Raw genomic sequence first — 16,652 nt, 5'->3', positions numbered from 1 at the left:
CCATGAACCTTCTATCAAATTTGCACCCGGAAAAAACATTTAAACGGCCGTAGCTCCCTTATTAATATGACACCGCTGGATTCCTCTTTTTAATACGCTTCTTTTGAGTCGAAAAAATTTTACCTCGCTTTTTTCATTTAATAGAAATTCACAAAAAACCAAAAAAACTCATATTTTGGCACATTTTTGGCTCCCACACCAACAAATGGGGTCTATGGCCGGAACTTTCCCTATGCCTGACTTCAACTCATCCTATACAATAACTCACCGCAATTTCGTTCGAATCGGCGACAAAAATTTTTTTCGAAAATACCATGAACCCCTACCTTCTATCAAATTTGCACCCGGAAAAAACATTTAAACGGCCGTAGCTTCCTTACTAAACATAATATGACAATGAATTATACACCGCTGGATTCCTCTTTTTAATACGCTTCTTTTGAGTCGAAAAAATTTTACCTCGCTTTTTTCGTTTAAGAGACATTCGCAAAAAACCAAAAAAACTCATATTTTGGCACATTTTTTGCTCCCACACCAACAAATGGGGTCTATGGCCGGAACTTTCCCTATGCCTGACTTCAACTCATCCTATACAATAACTCACCGCAATTTCGTTCGAATCGGCGACAAAAATTTTTTTCGAAAATACCATGAACCCCTACCTTCTATCAAATTTGCACCCGGAAAAAACATTTAAACGGCCGTAGCTTCCTTACCAAACATAATATGACAATGAATTATACACCGCCGGATTCATCTTTTTAATACGCTTCTTTTGAGTCGAAAAAAATTTACCTTGCTTTTATCGTTTAAGAGAAATTCACAAAAAACCACAAAAACTCATATTTTGGCACATTTTTTGCTCCCACACCAACAAATGGGGTCTATGGCCGGAACTTTCCCTATGCCTGACTTCAACTCATCCTATACAATAACTCACCGCAATTTCGTTCGAATCGGCGACAAAAATTTTTTTCGAACCCCTACCTTCTATCAAATTTGCACCCGGAAAAAACATTTAAACGGCCGTAGCTTCCTTACTAAACATAATATGACAATGAATTATACACCGCCGGATTCATCTTTTTAATACGCTTCTTTTGAGTCGAAAAAAATTTACCTTGCTTTTATCGTTTAAGAGAAATTCACAAAAAACCAAAAAAACTCATATTTTGGCACATTTTTTGCTCCCACACCAACAAATGGGGTCTATGGCCGGAACTTTCCCTATGCCTGACTTCAACTCATCCTATACAATAACTCACCGCAATTTCGTTCGAATCGGCGACAAAAATTTTTTTCGAAAATACCATGAACCCCTACCTTCTATCAAATTTGCACCCGGAAAAAACATTTAAACGGCCGTAGCTTCCTTACTAAACATAATATGACAATGAATTATACACCGCTGGATTCCTCTTTTTAATACGCTTCTTTTGAGTCGAAAAAATTTTACCTCGCTTTTTTCGTTTAAGAGAAATTCGCAAAAAACCAAAAAAACTCATATTTTGGCACATTTTTTGCTCCCACACCAACAAATGGGGTCTATGGCCGGAACTTTCCCTATGCCTGACTTCAACTCATCCTATACAATAACTCACCGCAATTTCGTTCGAATCGGCGACAAAAATTTTTTTCGAAAATACCATGAACCCCTACCTTCTATCAAATTTGCACCCGGAAAAAACATTTAAACGGCCGTAGCTTCCTTACTAAACATAATATGACAATGAATTATACACCGCCGGATTCCTCTTTTTAATACGCTTCTTTTGAGTCGAAAAAAATTTACCTTGCTTTTATCGTTTAAGAGAAATTCACAAAAAACCAAAAAAACTCATATTTTGGCACATTTTTTGCTCCCACACCAACAAATGGGGTCTATGGCCGGAACTTTCCCTATGCCTGACTTCAACTCATCCTATACAATAACTCACCGCAATTTCGTTCGAATCGGCGACAAAAATTTTTTTCGAAAATACCATGAACCCCTACCTTCTATCAAATTTGCACCCGGAAAAAACATTTAAACGGCCGTAGCTTCCTTACTAAACATAATATGACAATGAATTATACACCGCTGGATTCCTCTTTTTAATACGCTTCTTTTGAGTCGAAAAAATTTTACCTCGCTTTTTTCGTTTAAGAGAAATTCGCAAAAAACCAAAAAAACTCATATTTTGGCACATTTTTTGCTCCCACACCAACAAATGGGGTCTATGGCCGGAACTTTCCCTATGCCTGACTTCAACTCATCCTATACAATAACTCACCGCAATTTCGTTCGAATCGGCGACAAAATTTTTTTTCGAAAATACCATGAACCCCTACCTTCTATCAAATTTGCACCCGGAAAAAACATTTAAACGGCCGTAGCTTCCTTACTAAACATAATATGACAATGAATTATACACCGCCGGATTCATCTTTTTAATACGCTTCTTTTGAGTCGAAAAAAATTTACCTTGCTTTTATCGTTTAAGAGAAATTCACAAAAAACCAAAAAAACTCATATTTTGGCACATTTTTTGCTCCCACACCAACAAATGGGGTCTATGGCCGGAACTTTCCCTATGCCTGACTTCAACTCATCCTATACAATAACTCACCGCAATTTCGTTCGAATCGGCGACAAAAATTTTTTTCGAAAATACCATGAACCCCTACCTTCTATCAAATTTGCACCCGGAAAAAACATTTAAACGGCCGTAGCTTCCTTACTAAACATAATATGACAATGAATTATACACCGCTGGATTCCTCTTTTTAATACGCTTCTTTTGAGTCGAAAAAATTTTACCTCGCTTTTTTCGTTTAAGAGAAATTCGCAAAAAACCAAAAAAACTCATATTTTGGCACATTTTTTGCTCCCACACCAACAAATGGGGTCTATGGCCGGAACTTTCCCTATGCCTGACTTCAACTCATCCTATACAATAACTCACCGCAATTTCGTTCGAATCGGCGACAAAATTTTTTTTCGAAAATACCATGAACCCCTACCTTCTATCAAATTTGCACCCGGAAAAAACATTTAAACGGCCGTAGCTTCCTTACTAAACATAATATGACAATGAATTATACACCGCCGGATTCATCTTTTTAATACGCTTCTTTTGAGTCGAAAAAAATTTACCTTGCTTTTATCGTTTAAGAGAAATTCGCAAAAAACCAAAAAAACTCATATTTTGGCACATTTTTTGCTCCCACACCAACAAATGGGGTCTATGGCCGGAACTTTCCCTATGCCTGACTTCAACTCATCCTATACAATAACTCACCGCAATTTCGTTCGAATCGGCGACAAAAATTTTTTTCGAAAATACCATGAACCCCTACCTTCTATCAAATTTGCACCCGGAAAAAACATTTAAACGGCCGTAGCTTCCTTACTAAACATAATATGACAATGAATTATACACCGCTGGATTCCTCTTTTTAATACGCTTCTTTTGAGTCGAAAAAATTTTACCTCGCTTTTTTCGTTTAAGAGAAATTCGCAAAAAACCAAAAAAACTCATATTTTGGCACATTTTTTGCTCCCACACCAACAAATGGGGTCTATGGCCGGAACTTTCCCTATGCCTGACTTCAACTCATCCTATACAATAACTCACCGCAATTTCGTTCGAATCGGCGACAAAATTTTTTTTCGAAAATACCATGAACCCCTACCTTCTATCAAATTTGCACCCGGAAAAAACATTTAAACGGCCGTAGCTTCCTTACTAAACATAATATGACAATGAATTATACACCGCCGGATTCATCTTTTTAATACGCTTCTTTTGAGTCGAAAAAAATTTACCTTGCTTTTATCGTTTAAGAGAAATTCGCAAAAAACCAAAAAAACTCATATTTTGGCACATTTTTTGCTCCCACACCAACAAATGGGGTCTATGGCCGGAACTTTCCCTATGCCTGACTTCAACTCATCCTATACAATAACTCACCGCAATTTCGTTCGAATCGGCGACAAAAATTTTTTTCGAAAATACCATGAACCCCTACCTTCTATCAAATTTGCACCCGGAAAAAACATTTAAACGGCCGTAGCTTCCTTACTAAACATAATATGACAATGAATTATACACCGCTGGATTCCTCTTTTTAATACGCTTCTTTTGAGTCGAAAAAATTTTACCTCGCTTTTTTCGTTTAAGAGAAATTCGCAAAAAACCAAAAAAACTCATATTTTGGCACATTTTTTGCTCCCACACCAACAAATGGGGTCTATGGCCGGAACTTTCCCTATGCCTGACTTCAACTCATCCTATACAATAACTCACCGCAATTTCGTTCGAATCGGCGACAAAAATTTTTTTCGAAAATACCATGAACCCCTACCTTCTATCAAATTTGCACCCGGAAAAAACATTTAAACGGCCGTAGCTTCCTTACTAAACATAATATGACAATGAATTATACACCGCCGGATTCATCTTTTTAATACGCTTCTTTTGAGTCGAAAAAAATTTACCTTGCTTTTATCGTTTAAGAGAAATTCACAAAAAACCAAAAAAACTCATATTTTGGCACATTTTTTGCTCCCACACCAACAAATGGGGTCTATGGCCGGAACTTTCCCTATGCCTGACTTCAACTCATCCTATACAATAACTCACCGCAATTTCGTTCGAATCGGCGACAAAAATTTTTTTCGAAAATACCATGAACCCCTACCTTCTATCAAATTTGCACCCGGAAAAAACATTTAAACGGCCGTAGCTTCCTTACTAAACATAATATGACAATGAATTATACACCGCCGGATTCATCTTTTTAATACGCTTCTTTTGAGTCGAAAAAAATTTACCTTGCTTTTATCGTTTAAGAGAAATTCACAAAAAACCAAAAAAACTCATATTTTGGCACATTTTTTGCTCCCACACCAACAAATGGGGTCTATGGCCGGAACTTTCCCTATGCCTGACTTCAACTCATCCTATACAATAACTCACCGCAATTTCGTTCGAATCGGCGACAAAAATTTTTTTCGAAAATACCATGAACCTTCTATCAAATTTGCACCCGGAAAAAACATTTAAACGGCCGTAGCTTCCTTACTAAACATAATATGACAATGAATTATACACCGCTGGATTCCTCTTTTTAATACGCTTCTTTTGAGTCGAAAAAAATTTACCTTGCTTTTATCGTTTAAGAGAAATTCACAAAAAACCAAAAAAACTCATATTTTGGCACATTTTTGGCTCCCACACCAACAAATGGGGTCTATGGCCGGAACTTTCCCTATGCCTGACTTCAACTCATCCTATACAATAACTCACCGCAATTTCGTTCGAATCGGCGACAAAAATTTTTTTCGAAAATACCATGAACCCCTACCTTCTATCAAATTTGCACCCGGAAAAAACATTTAAACGGCCGTAGCTTCCTTACTAAACATAATATGACAATGAATTATACACCGCTGGATTCCTCTTTTTAATACGCTTCTTTTGAGTCGAAAAAATTTTACCTCGCTTTTTTCGTTTAAGAGAAATTCGCAAAAAACCAAAAAAACTCATATTTTGGCACATTTTTTGCTCCCACACCAACAAATGGGGTCTATGGCCGGAACTTTCCCTATGCCTGACTTCAACTCATCCTATACAATAACTCACCGCAATTTCGTTCGAATCGGCGACAAAAATTTTTTTCGAAAATACCATGAACCCCTACCTTCTATCAAATTTGCACCCGGAAAAAACATTTAAACGGCCGTAGCTTCCTTACTAAACATAATATGACAATGAATTATACACCGCCGGATTCATCTTTTTAATACGCTTCTTTTGAGTCGAAAAAAATTTACCTTGCTTTTATCGTTTAAGAGAAATTCACAAAAAACCAAAAAAACTCATATTTTGGCACATTTTTTGCTCCCACACCAACAAATGGGGTCTATGGCCGGAACTTTCCCTATGCCTGACTTCAACTCATCCTATACAATAACTCACCGCAATTTCGTTCGAATCGGCGACAAAAATTTTTTTCGAAAATACCATGAACCCCTACCTTCTATCAAATTTGCACCCGGAAAAAACATTTAAACGGCCGTAGCTTCCTTACTAAACATAATATGACAATGAATTATACACCGCCGGATTCATCTTTTTAATACGCTTCTTTTGAGTCGAAAAAAATTTACCTTGCTTTTATCGTTTAAGAGAAATTCACAAAAAACCAAAAAAACTCATATTTTGGCACATTTTTTGCTCCCACACCAACAAATGGGGTCTATGGCCGGAACTTTCCCTATGCCTGACTTCAACTCATCCTATACAATAACTCACCGCAATTTCGTTCGAATCGGCGACAAAAATTTTTTTCGAAAATACCATGAACCTTCTATCAAATTTGCACCCGGAAAAAACATTTAAACGGCCGTAGCTTCCTTACTAAACATAATATGACAATGAATTATACACCGCTGGATTCCTCTTTTTAATACGCTTCTTTTGAGTCGAAAAAAATTTACCTTGCTTTTATCGTTTAAGAGAAATTCACAAAAAACCAAAAAAACTCATATTTTGGCACATTTTTGGCTCCCACACCAACAAATGGGGTCTATGGCCGGAACTTTCCCTATGCCTGACTTCAACTCATCCTATACAATAACTCACCGCAATTTCGTTCGAATCGGCGACAAAAATTTTTTTCGAAAATACCATGAACCCCTACCTTCTATCAAATTTGCACCCGGAAAAAACATTTAAACGGCCGTAGCTTCCTTACTAAACATAATATGACAATGAATTATACACCGCTGGATTCCTCTTTTTAATACGCTTCTTTTGAGTCGAAAAAATTTTACCTCGCTTTTTTCGTTTAAGAGAAATTCGCAAAAAACCAAAAAAACTCATATTTTGGCACATTTTTTGCTCCCACACCAACAAATGGGGTCTATGGCCGGAACTTTCCCTATGCCTGACTTCAACTCATCCTATACAATAACTCACCGCAATTTCGTTCGAATCGGCGACAAAAATTTTTTTCGAAAATACCATGAACCTTCTATCAAATTTGCACCCGGAAAAAACATTTAAACGGCCGTAGCTTCCTTACTAAACATAATATGACAATGAATTATACACCGCTGGATTCCTCTTTTTAATACGCTTCTTTTGAGTCGAAAAAATTTTACCTCGCTTTTTTCGTTTAAGAGAAATTCGCAAAAAACCAAAAAAACTCATATTTTGGCACATTTTTTGCTCCCACACCAACAAATGGGGTCTATGGCCGGAACTTTCCCTATGCCTGACTTCAACTCATCCTATACAATAACTCACCGCAATTTCGTTCGAATCGGCGACAAAAATTTTTTTCGAAAATACCATGAACCCCTACCTTCTATCAAATTTGCACCCGGAAAAAACATTTAAACGGCCGTAGCTTCCTTACTAAACATAATATGACAATGAATTATACACCGCTGGATTCCTCTTTTTAATACGCTTCTTTTGAGTCGAAAAAATTTTACCTCGCTTTTTTCGTTTAAGAGAAATTCGCAAAAAACCAAAAAAACTCATATTTTGGCACATTTTTTGCTCCCACACCAACAAATGGGGTCTATGGCCGGAACTTTCCCTATGCCTGACTTCAACTCATCCTATACAATAACTCACCGCAATTTCGTTCGAATCGGCGACAAAAATTTTTTTCGAAAATACCATGAACCTTCTATCAAATTTGCACCCGGAAAAAACATTTAAACGGCCGTAGCTTCCTTACTAAACATAATATGACAATGAATTATACACCGCCGGATTCCTCTTTTTAATACGCTTCTTTTGAGTCGAAAAAAATTTACCTTGCTTTTATCGTTTAAGAGAAATTCACAAAAAACCAAAAAAACTCATATTTTGGCACATTTTTGGCTCCCACACCAACAAATGGGGTCTATGGCCGGAACTTTCCCTATGCCTGACTTCAACTCATCCTATACAATAACTCACCGCAATTTCGTTCGAATCGGCGACAAAATTTTTTTTCGAAAATACCATGAACCCCTACCTTCTATCAAATTTGCACCCGGAAAAAACATTTAAACGGCCGTAGCTTCCTTACTAAACATAATATGACAATGAATTATACACCGCTGGATTCCTCTTTTTAATACGCTTCTTTTGAGTCGAAAAAATTTTACCTCGCTTTTTTCGTTTAAGAGAAATTCGCAAAAAACCAAAAAAACTCATATTTTGGCACATTTTTTGCTCCCACACCAACAAATGGGGTCTATGGCCGGAACTTTCCCTATGCCTGACTTCAACTCATCCTATACAATAACTCACCGCAATTTCGTTCGAATCGGCGACAAAAATTTTTTTCGAAAATACCATGAACCCCTACCTTCTATCAAATTTGCACCCGGAAAAAACATTTAAACGGCCGTAGCTTCCTTACTAAACATAATATGACAATGAATTATACACCGCTGGATTCCTCTTTTTAATACGCTTCTTTTGAGTCGAAAAAATTTTACCTCGCTTTTTTCGTTTAAGAGAAATTCGCAAAAAACCAAAAAAACTCATATTTTGGCACATTTTTTGCTCCCACACCAACAAATGGGGTCTATGGCCGGAACTTTCCCTATGCCTGACTTCAACTCATCCTATACAATAACTCACCGCAATTTCGTTCGAATCGGCGACAAAAATTTTTTTCGAAAATACCATGAACCTTCTATCAAATTTGCACCCGGAAAAAACATTTAAACGGCCGTAGCTTCCTTACTAAACATAATATGACAATGAATTATACACCGCTGGATTCCTCTTTTTAATACGCTTCTTTTGAGTCGAAAAAATTTTACCTCGCTTTTTTCGTTTAAGAGAAATTCGCAAAAAACCAAAAAAACTCATATTTTGGCACATTTTTTGCTCCCACACCTACAAATGGGGTCTATGGCCGGAACTTTCCCTATGCCTGACTTCAACTCATCCTATACAATAACTCACCGCAATTTCGTTCGAATCGGCGACAAAAATTTTTTTCGAAAATACCATGAACCTTCTATCAAATTTGCACCCGGAAAAAACATTTAAACGGCCGTAGCTTCCTTACTAAACATAATATGACAATGAATTATACACCGCTGGATTCCTCTTTTTAATACGCTTCTTTTGAGTCGAAAAAATTTTACCTCGCTTTTTTCGTTTAAGAGAAATTCGCAAAAAACCAAAAAAACTCATATTTTGGCACATTTTTTGCTCCCACACCAACAAATGGGGTCTATGGCCGGAACTTTCCCTATGCCTGACTTCAACTCATCCTATACAATAACTCACCGCAATTTCGTTCGAATCGGCGACAAAAATTTTTTTCGAAAATACCATGAACCCCTACCTTCTATCAAATTTGCACCCGGAAAAAACATTTAAACGGCCGTAGCTTCCTTACTAAACATAATATGACAATGAATTATACACCGCTGGATTCCTCTTTTTAATACGCTTCTTTTGAGTCGAAAAAATTTTACCTCGCTTTTTTCGTTTAAGAGAAATTCGCAAAAAACCAAAAAAACTCATATTTTGGCACATTTTTTGCTCCCACACCAACAAATGGGGTTTATGGCCGGAACTTTCCCTATGCCTGACTTCAACTCATCCTATACAATAACTCACCGCAATTTCGTTCGAATCGGCGACAAAAATTTTTTTCGAAAATACCATGAACCTTCTATCAAATTTGCACCCGGAAAAAACATTTAAACGGCCGTAGCTTCCTTACTAAACATAATATGACAATGAATTATACACCGCCGGATTCCTCTTTTTAATACGCTTCTTTTGAGTCGAAAAAAATTTACCTTGCTTTTATCGTTTAAGAGAAATTCACAAAAAACCAAAAAAACTCATATTTTGGCACATTTTTGGCTCCCACATCAACAAATGGGGTCTATGGCCGGAACTTTCCCTATGCCTGACTTCAACTCATCCTATACAATAACTCACCGCAATTTCGTTCGAATCGGCGACAAAAATTTTTTTCGAAAATACCATGAACCCCTACCTTCTATCAAATTTGCACCCGGAAAAAACATTTAAACGGCCGTAGCTTCCTTACTAAACATAATATGACAATGAATTATACACCGCTGGATTCCTCTTTTTAATACGCTTCTTTTGAGTCGAAAAAATTTTACCTCGCTTTTTTCGTTTAAGAGAAATTCGCAAAAAACCAAAAAAACTCATATTTTGGCACATTTTTTGCTCCCACACCAACAAATGGGGTCTATGGCCGGAACTTTCCCTATGCCTGACTTCAACTCATCCTATACAATAACTCACCGCAATTTCGTTCGAATCGGCGACAAAAATTTTTTTCGAAAATACCATGAACCTTCTATCAAATTTGCACCCGGAAAAAACATTTAAACGGCCGTAGCTTCCTTACTAAACATAATATGACAATGAATTATACACCGCTGGATTCCTCTTTTTAATACGCTTCTTTTGAGTCGAAAAAATTTTACCTCGCTTTTTTCGTTTAAGAGAAATTCGCAAAAAACCAAAAAAACTCATATTTTGGCACATTTTTTGCTCCCACACCAACAAATGGGGTCTATGGCCGGAACTTTCCCTATGCCTGACTTCAACTCATCCTATACAATAACTCACCGCAATTTCGTTCGAATCGGCGACAAAAAATTTTTTCGAAAATACCATGAACCTTCTATCAAATTTGCACCCGGAAAAAACATTTAAACGGCCGTAGCTTCCTTACTAAACATAATATGACAATGAATTATACACCGCTGGATTCCTCTTTTTAATACGCTTCTTTTGAGTCGAAAAAATTTTACCTCGCTTTTTTCGTTTAAGAGAAATTCGCAAAAAACCAAAAAAACTCATATTTTGGCACATTTTTTGCTCCCACACCAACAAATGGGGTCTATGGCCGGAACTTTCCCTATGCCTGACTTCAACTCATCCTATACAATAACTCACCGCAATTTCGTTCGAATCGGCGACAAAAATTTTTTTCGAAAATACCATGAACCTTCTATCAAATTTGCACCCGGAAAAAACATTTAAACGGCCGTAGCTTCCTTACTAAACATAATATGACAATGAATTATACACCGCTGGATTCCTCTTTTTAATACGCTTCTTTTGAGTCGAAAAAATTTTACCTCGCTTTTTTCGTTTAAGAGAAATTCGCAAAAAACCAAAAAAACTCATATTTTGGCACATTTTTTGCTCCCACACCAACAAATGGGGTCTATGGCCGGAACTTTCCCTATGCCTGACTTCAACTCATCCTATACAATAACTCACCGCAATTTCGTTCGAATCGGCGACAAAAATTTTTTTCGAAAATACCATGAACCCCTACCTTCTATCAAATTTGCACCCGGAAAAAACATTTAAACGGCCGTAGCTTCCTTACTAAACATAATATGACAATGAATTATACACCGCTGGATTCCTCTTTTTAATACGCTTCTTTTGAGTCGAAAAAATTTTACCTCGCTTTTTTCGTTTAAGAGAAATTCGCAAAAAACCAAAAAAACTCATATTTTGGCACATTTTTTGCTCCCACACCAACAAATGGGGTCTATGGCCGGAACTTTCCCTATGCCTGACTTCAACTCATCCTATACAATAACTCACCGCAATTTCGTTCGAATCGGCGACAAAAATTTTTTTCGAAAATACCATGAACCCCTACCTTCTATCAAATTTGCACCCGGAAAAAACATTTAAACGGCCGTAGCTTCCTTACTAAACATAATATGACAATGAATTATACACCGCTGGATTCCTCTTTTTAATACGCTTCTTTTGAGTCGAAAAAATTTTACCTCGCTTTTTTCGTTTAAGAGAAATTCGCAAAAAACCAAAAAAACTCATATTTTGGCACATTTTTTGCTCCCACACCAACAAATGGGGTTTATGGCCGGAACTTTCCCTATGCCTGACTTCAACTCATCCTATACAATAACTCACCGCAATTTCGTTCGAATCGGCGACAAAAATTTTTTTCGAAAATACCATGAACCCCTACCTTCTATCAAATTTGCACCCGGAAAAAACATTTAAACGGCCGTAGCTTCCTTACTAAACATAATATGACAATGAATTATACACCGCCGGATTCCTCTTTTTAATACGCTTCTTTTGAGTCGAAAAAAATTTACCTTGCTTTTATCGTTTAAGAGAAATTCACAAAAAACCAAAAAAACTCATATTTTGGCACATTTTTTGCTCCCACACCAACAAATGGGGTCTATGGCCGGAACTTTCCCTATGCCTGACTTCAACTCATCCTATACAATAACTCACCGCAATTTCGTTCGAATCGGCGACAAAAATTTTTTTCGAAAATACCATGAACCCCTACCTTCTATCAAATTTGCACCCGGAAAAAACATTTAAACGGCCGTAGCTTCCTTACTAAACATAATATGACAATGAATTATACACCGCTGGATTCCTCTTTTTAATACGCTTCTTTTGAGTCGAAAAAATTTTACCTCGCTTTTTTCGTTTAAGAGAAATTCGCAAAAAACCAAAAAAACTCATATTTTGGCACATTTTTTGCTCCCACACCAACAAATGGGGTCTATGGCCGGAACTTTCCCTATGCCTGACTTCAACTCATCCTATACAATAACTCACCGCAATTTCGTTCGAATCGGCGACAAAAATTTTTTTCGAAAATACCATGAACCTTCTATCAAATTTGCACCCGGAAAAAACATTTAAACGGCCGTAGCTTCCTTACTAAACATAATATGACAATGAATTATACACCGCTGGATTCCTCTTTTTAATACGCTTCTTTTGAGTCGAAAAAATTTTACCTCGCTTTTTTCGTTTAAGAGAAATTCGCAAAAAACCAAAAAAACTCATATTTTGGCACATTTTTTGCTCCCACACCAACAAATGGGGTCTATGGCCGGAACTTTCCCTATGCCTGACTTCAACTCATCCTATACAATAACTCACCGCAATTTCGTTCGAATCGGCGACAAAAATTTTTTTCGAAAATACCATGAACCTTCTATCAAATTTGCACCCGGAAAAAACATTTAAACGGCCGTAGCTTCCTTACTAAACATAATATGACAATGAATTATACACCGCTGGATTCCTCTTTTTAATACGCTTCTTTTGAGTCGAAAAAATTTTACCTCGCTTTTTTCGTTTAAGAGAAATTCGCAAAAAACCAAAAAAACTCATATTTTGGCACATTTTTTGCTCCCACACCAACAAATGGGGTCTATGGCCGGAACTTTCCCTATGCCTGACTTCAACTCATCCTATACAATAACTCACCGCAATTTCGTTCGAATCGGCGACAAAAATTTTTTTCGAAAATACCATGAACCTTCTATCAAATTTGCACCCGGAAAAAACATTTAAACGGCCGTAGCTTCCTTACTAAACATAATATGACAATGAATTATACACCGCTGGATTCCTCTTTTTAATACGCTTCTTTTGAGTCGAAAAAATTTTACCTCGCTTTTTTCGTTTAAGAGAAATTCGCAAAAAACCAAAAAAACTCATATTTTGGCACATTTTTTGCTCCCACACCAACAAATGGGGTCTATGGCCGGAACTTTCCCTATGCCTGACTTCAACTCATCCTATACAATAACTCACCGCAATTTCGTTCGAATCGGCGACAAAAATTTTTTTCGAAAATACCATGAACCCCTACCTTCTATCAAATTTGCACCCGGAAAAAACATTTAAACGGCCGTAGCTTCCTTACTAAACATAATATGACAATGAATTATACACCGCTGGATTCCTCTTTTTAATACGCTTCTTTTGAGTCGAAAAAATTTTACCTCGCTTTTTTCGTTTAAGAGAAATTCGCAAAAAACCAAAAAAACTCATATTTTGGCACATTTTTTGCTCCCACACCAACAAATGGGGTCTATGGCCGGAACTTTCCCTATGCCTGACTTCAACTCATCCTATACAATAACTCACCGCAATTTCGTTCGAATCGGCGACAAAAATTTTTTTCGAAAATACCATGAACCCCTACCTTCTATCAAATTTGCACCCGGAAAAAACATTTAAACGGCCGTAGCTTCCTTACTAAACATAATATGACAATGAATTATACACCGCTGGATTCCTCTTTTTAATACGCTTCTTTTGAGTCGAAAAAATTTTACCTCGCTTTTTTCGTTTAAGAGAAATTCGCAAAAAACCAAAAAAACTCATATTTTGGCACATTTTTTGCTCCCACACCAACAAATGGGGTCTATGGCCGGAACTTTCCCTATGCCTGACTTCAACTCATCCTATACAATAACTCACCGCAATTTCGTTCGAATCGGCGACAAAAATTTTTTTCGAAAATACCATGAACCCCTACCTTCTATCAAATTTGCACCCGGAAAAAACATTTAAACGGCCGTAGCTTCCTTACTAAACATAATATGACAATGAATTATACACCGCCGGATTCCTCTTTTTAATACGCTTCTTTTGAGTCGAAAAAAATTTACCTTGCTTTTATCGTTTAAGAGAAATTCACAAAAAACCAAAAAAACTCATATTTTGGCACATTTTTGGCTCCCACACCAACAAATGGGGTCTATGGCCGGAACTTTCCCTATGCCTGACTTCAACTCATCCTATACAATAACTCACCGCAATTTCGTTCGAATCGGCGACAAAAATTTTTTTCGAAAATACCATGAACCCCTACCTTCTATCAAATTTGCACCCGGAAAAAACATTTAAACGGCCGTAGCTTCCTTACTAAACATAATATGACAATGAATTATACACCGCTGGATTCCTCTTTTTAATACGCTTCTTTTGAGTCGAAAAAATTTTACCTCGCTTTTTTCGTTTAAGAGAAATTCGCAAAAAACCAAAAAAACTCATATTTTGGCACATTTTTTGCTCCCACACCAACAAATGGGGTCTATGGCCGGAACTTTCCCTATGCCTGACTTCAACTCATCCTATACAATAACTCACCGCAATTTCGTTCGAATCGGCGACAAAAATTTTTTTCGAAAATACCATGAACCTTCTATCAAATTTGCACCCGGAAAAAACATTTAAACGGCCGTAGCTTCCTTACTAAACATAATATGACAATGAATTATACACCGCTGGATTCCTCTTTTTAATACGCTTCTTTTGAGTCGAAAAAATTTTACCTCGCTTTTTTCGTTTAAGAGAAATTCGCAAAAAACCAAAAAAACTCATATTTTGGCACATTTTTTGCTCCCACACCAACAAATGGGGTCTATGGCCGGAACTTTCCCTATGCCTGACTTCAACTCATCCTATACAATAACTCACCGCAATTTCGTTCGAATCGGCGACAAAAATTTTTTTCGAAAATACCATGAACCCCTACCTTCTATCAAATTTGCACCCGGAAAAAACATTTAAACGGCCGTAGCTTCCTTCCTAAACATAATATGACAATGAATTATACACCGCTGGATTCCTCTTTTTAATACGCTTCTTTTGAGTCGAAAAAATTTTACCTCGCTTTTTTCGTTTAAGAGAAATTCGCAAAAAACCAAAAAAACTCATATTTTGGCACATTTTTTGCTCCCACACCAACAAATGGGGTCTATGGCCGGAACTTTCCCTATGCCTGACTTCAACTCATCCTATACAATAACTCACCGCAATTTCGTTCGAATCGGCGACAAAAATTTTTTTCGAAAATACCATGAACCCCTACCTTCTATCAAATTTGCACCCGGAAAAAACATTTAAACGGCCGTAGCTTCCTTACTAAACATAATATGACAATGAATTATACACCGCTGGATTCACAAAAAACCAAAAAAACTCATATTTTGGCACATTTTTTGCTCCCACACCAACAAATGGGGTCTATGGCCGGAACTTTCCCTATGCCTGACTTCAACTCATCCTATACAATAACTCACCGCAATTTCGTTCGAATCGGCGACAAAAATTTTTTTCGAAAATACCATGAACCCCTACCTTCTATCAAATTTGCACCCGGAAAAAACATTTAAACGGCCGTAGCTTCCTTACTAAACATAATATGACAATGAATTATACACCGCTGGATTCCTCTTTTTAATACGCTTCTTTTGAGTCGAAAAAATTTTACCTCGCTTTTTTCGTTTAAGAGAAATTCGCAAAAAACCAAAAAAACTCATATTTTGGCACATTTTTTGCTCCCACACCAACAAATGGGGTCTATGGCCGGAACTTTCCCTATGCCTGACTTCAACTCATCCTATACAATAACTCACCGCAATTTCGTTCGAATCGGCGACAAAAATTTTTTTCGAAAATACCATGAACCCCTACCTTCTATCAAATTTGCACCCGGAAAAAACATTTAAACGGCCGTAGCTTCCTTACTAAACATAATATGACAATGAATTATACACCGCTGGATTCCTCTTTTTAATACGCTTCTTTTGAGTCGAAAAAATTTTACCTCGCTTTTTTCGTTTAAGAGAAATTCGCAAAAAACCAAAAAAACTCATATTTTGGCACATTTTTTGCTCCCACACCAACAAATGGGGTCTATGGCCGGAACTTTCCCTATGCCTGACTTCAACTCATCCTATACAATAACTCACCGCAATTTCGTTCGAATCGGCGACAAAAATTTTTTTCGAAAATACCATGAACCCCTACCTTCTATCAAATTTGCACCCGGAA

Source organism: Tenebrio molitor, chromosome 4, assembly GCF_963966145.1.
Source record: "Tenebrio molitor chromosome 4, icTenMoli1.1, whole genome shotgun sequence".
In the NCBI taxonomy this organism is placed as follows: domain Eukaryota; kingdom Metazoa; phylum Arthropoda; class Insecta; order Coleoptera; family Tenebrionidae; genus Tenebrio; species Tenebrio molitor.
Note: the sequence above shows the minus strand (reverse complement) of the source record.